We start from the raw sequence: 5,161 nt of genomic DNA, 5'->3' as shown, positions 1-5,161 counted from the left end.
CTTGCCCACCCGGCCAAGTATTGACCCCGTAGTCTTCAGTTAACATTGAAGTATTCAAACCACATCACCGCATCAGCTCCTTAAAAGAAAATAAATATTTACTCCATAATAATTTATTTAAAAAAAAAAAGAAAGAGATAAAATGTGATTTATTTATATATTTATTTATATCAGTATTTGATCATAAATGTAAACACGTAAATTGCTCAGAACAATCTTTCACCTGTTCCTGTGATTAAACAGATTTACCCATAAACAGTCTTAAAGACGCGACGCGACGTCAAATGTAAATGTTGGTATAAGGAAACCTTTTGCGGCAGACCGAAAGAAAAATTTACACGTTCACGGTATTCGATGTTTACTTCCCACGATAATGAATAAACACGGATCACTGTGATTCTAACATTAGTATTTTATACAAATATTTTAATATTGTACATTAAAAAAAAAATCCATATTTATTTTTTCATTGTAGTCTTGTATAGTATAATTAATTTACATCATATAAACTTTTTAAAAATAGCTAACGATAACTGTTGTTAAGTTTACTTCTCTGTATTTTTATACTCTATATTATTATTATTTTTTAATTACAAGTCTATGATATTACTGTTGACACAAGACTTAAAAGCAGTTCTTGTAAATATATACTATCTATGTAGGTATGGCAGCATCCTGCCGAATTAAACAGATTAAATTTTAATCAGCGTCGGTATGGTGATACCCTTATTCAATCAATTCAATAATTGTATACGTAGTAGGGTTATTGTCGAAGCCGTGACATAATAATTTAACTAGTGCCACTATATTTGTACCGAACTTTGTTTTTCTATCAATTCAGTACACATTATGTGGAAATATAAATAAGCCTCGTTCAATTAATTGTGATGTCGTCCAGACCGATTTCGATTAATGACCAATAGTAGTTCTCTCTTTCATTGTTACATTGAATTAAAAGCATCAGAATAAATTTGCGAGATTAAAATAATGTAAATATATTGAAGAAGTCCTCCAAAGCGAATACTAGTCAATTTAAAAGCCGTCTGTGCAAATGATATTACAGTGCAGAAGTATGTGCGCAGACAGAGATCCTCTCTCATAAACTAATGAGTAAGAATGAAAGCAATTGGACCAACATCAATTTTTGTAATTCGAGTCGTTTTCGAGTCTTAGAACGTTTAGTCTGTGTCTGATCCGATAAAAGATCCCAAGATCATGTACATGATATTTATATAAACTGTGTTTATTAGTATAAACTATCATAATTCACTTAAGACAAAGTTATTTGAACACAAACAATTTATACTTCGAGAATGTTTATTACTTGCATTAGATATTAACGAGTACTGCGAAGTCTAACTGCTCCAAGTGATTTTATCGACACGGAATAGAACTAGCTACGAGCTAGGGGTACATTAAATTCAATAACACGAGTTAGGGAGTTCGGCGCTCGCTCCGACCGTCCTCAAATAAGTAAAGAAGAAAACTTTCGAAAAACTCCGCTCAACTTGTACTGTTATATGTATAAATTTTTGCAAGGCAAACTAAAATAAGTATGTATTGTATCAATGGAAACGACGAACCTATTTATAAAGTTCCTCGCCTGCTCCTCAGATGCATTCCAAAATTCCCAAACAATGTGATCTTTCTGTTCGATGTTTTATTTTGTTTATTACTGAGACAGGTTGTTTATTACAGGACATGTCGCGGGGCTTAAAGATAAGAGGTGGACCCAAAAGACGACATTTTGGAATGGTGTCCCTAATATGGGGTTCCTACTGATAATGCTATTTGTAAAATTAAGATAGTTAATTATATATTTAAAAACAGTCAAAGAAAATAATAGTATTTTGATATATTTATAAACTTAGCTAAGTATATTAAAATAGTCAAATTGTATCTTGAAATAATGCATGTATGGGAAATAAAGGGCTTTTTATTTTTTTATTTTGTTTATTTATTACTAAGAAGTTATTAAATGTATCCAGTTTCAAACTTAAAAGTTTTCTATTTATTAATTTTCTCTTTAGTTTCATTACAATAAGTTTATAATAAATCGTTTAAATCTCCACATATTCTTTTTTAGTTGGACGGGTGGATGGGTCACTAGATGTTGATGTAGACATTGTCGCCCTAAAAGAAAAACCATTCCATACATCGCAATGCGCCGTCGACCTTGAGAACTGAGATGTTATATCCGTTGTGCCAGCTACATGTGTTCACTCAACACATGAGGCTTGCTGCAACCTAGCTGCCTGGCGGTAGAATATATGAGTGGGTGGTACTAGGTAGCTAGTTGGACTTGCATAAAGCCCTACTACCAAAATTTTTCGGGATTTGGAAATGAAAAGTTGGCTTTAACGTTGTATTGCAATTGGTAGATGGTAAAAGTAGAGTGTTAGTTTCACCGTACTAATAACAAGGTCAACCGGAACTACGAAGTACATACGTACCTAAGTGGTTTTTTCGATTGTGACTAGCATTTAGTGTACAAGTATTAATTTTCATAGCATTATATTTAAATTGCTTAAGATACATGAAAGACGAATATAAATTGGTATAAATATCAGAATGACAAACATTTAGCCTTTTCTATTAAATAAAATTACGGATTGTTAGTTTTAGATACAAGATAGTTATAAAACAAGATTTTTAATAAGAAAGTAAGCATAATGTTTTGTAAGCTGTAAGATGGAACAGTAGGCGCTATATTTACTTCATTATATTAAATTTAATATAATATAATTAATATTATAATTAAATGTATTAAAATTTCGTAAAAGAAATAATTACATAATTAAAAAGAAATATTATAAAACCTTAACCTTACTTAAAGTCAGAACAGACAGTATAACATAACTTTCTTTAATAGAAAAGGTTGATGAAAGTCAAAGGAATGATCTTTTCGACTTCATTCATGGTTTAGCTGCACAGTAAACGGAGCGTTTATTGAGTAGAAAATTATATGCAAAATCACGACTGTAGTCACGGCATACCACAGAGGCGAGGGAGAAATAATTAATGTTGTAGCCGCGGAAACTCTCAGAAATTCAGTTTTTATAAAATGAGGCAAACTTTTTCGAAATAGATTATTCTAATTTTATGAAACAATATTGTAGTAGGGGATTAATTTGGATCGTGGGTCATGCGCTATGGAAAGCCGTTTTAAAAACATGGCGCCGCCATAATGATTGCTTGATGAGCGTCATGTTGCACCATCCAGCTCAACCGACTCGTACTATATTATAACATAGATAGGATTCCACTTTATATTAAGCCGTTATGCGTTGATTTTAATTAATTACCTAATTTATCGAGTTTTCTATTCATACTACTACTACAAATATAATCTAAATAAGATAATACGAACGATTGATCGTCTCAACGCTTTTCAAAAATAAATACTTTATTGTTGTAAAAAGGAATATTTGACCAAAAAAAAATATCCCGCTAAGTTTCTTCCCCGATTCGTCTCAGTTGTGAGGCGTTTCTTTCCGAACCAGTGGTAGAATTTTGACAGTCAATAAAAAAGTGTAATACTGATATATCGAATAAATATATTTATTATATAATAAGTTGTTATGAAAATTATTTACCTACATAATTTTATTCAAAAAGAAAAATAACGTTACAATATTCACATAACAAAATAAACTAACAATATTAAAACGACAAAATTATCTAACAGTATTCCAATGAATATTTTAATAACAAACACATGATCTAACTAACAACTTAAACTTTAGTTAATTCGATACTCGACGACTAACTCGGTTGTGTGTGCTAACGTGTGCGAGCGAAAATTAGAGAGTAAACTAACGAATACTTACTAGTTTAGTCATAGGCACTAGAGTGGAGACGAGTTGAGAATGTCCTAACAAGTAAACTGTCCGGACCCGCGGCGAATAATAATGCACAAAACGCGGCGACAGCGACGGCCTTTACTGCAAACCATAACGACTCTCGGAACTTCTACAGATATCTTTGAGTACTTTGTATGCTTGTAATACGATAGAATTTAAAGTGACTGCACTGTACAATACTGCAATTTATTCTATATTTGAATAAGTGTTCATTTTTTTACTTTTAAGAGTTTTCGTTGAGGCCAGTTGTTATGGAAATATTGTGTTTTAACAAAATATCAAGAGAAGATACGTACAAATGTTTGTTATATTTTTTTTTCTTTAAAGTTTTAAAGATAGTTTTACTAGAATAAAATAAAGATATAGGTCAATATCTACGAAATACAGGTAAGATATTTAATGACGTAATTATATACCTTTTTAAATAATAATTTAGATGCTTCACTTACCAACTATGTTTTTTTTTAAACTCATAAGATTAAAATTCCTTAACAAACGTACTGCATATAATCTACGTTAATTTTAAAACTAGCCAAAAAGTAAAGCGACTAAAATGTAATTGTATGCTCTACATTATTTACTTCAAGGTGTTTGACCTATTTTCATTAATTCTATTTTTTTCATACAAATCACTTGCAAAAACTGACTGGAATTATTCTCAAGGGCTAAACTTTTTTAACAGAGAAGTGTTTTTATAGACCTCAACTTAAGTAGTATTATTCTTTCAGCCAGTTTACTCAATTTCCATTTCGAATGCTCATTTGACGTCATTAGAACGTCATCGAATAAATCATATTGAAATATTTGGCAACATTTTAATAGAGCTGAATCGAATTTGGATATATTTCAATCAGTTATTATCTATCCATAAATAGTCTAGCAAGATTATATACATCCACGAGACTCTCTCCATTTTTTATAAAGTTCTTTTAAACCGTAACTAATATCTTATAAACTACTGACCCAATTTAAGCGTTTAATTTTATCTGTGGTAAAAGTTTACTTATTTTCATTACTTAAAAGTTAAAAGTAATTGATATAAGTTATGCATCCTAACAGATGCTATAATTTTGTACAGGACTGTCTGGGTGGGTACCATCTTCTCCATAGTTATTCTACCGTCATACAAAGCATTTCGTATACGGTTTGAACGGTGAGTGAGCTTGGGTAATTATTACTGTCGAAGATTCTTTAGAAAGGCTGAGCCATATTATAGCCTTGTGGTGTACCGTGGAATTGGTTGAAAGACGACAATGATTGTTAAAGGTTAACCAATAAAGTTAAAAATAGTAGGAATT

The sequence above is a fragment of the Vanessa atalanta genome, chromosome 1, assembly GCF_905147765.1.
Source record: "Vanessa atalanta chromosome 1, ilVanAtal1.2, whole genome shotgun sequence".
Classification (NCBI taxonomy): domain Eukaryota; kingdom Metazoa; phylum Arthropoda; class Insecta; order Lepidoptera; family Nymphalidae; genus Vanessa; species Vanessa atalanta.
This window is presented reverse-complemented; position numbering follows the sequence as displayed.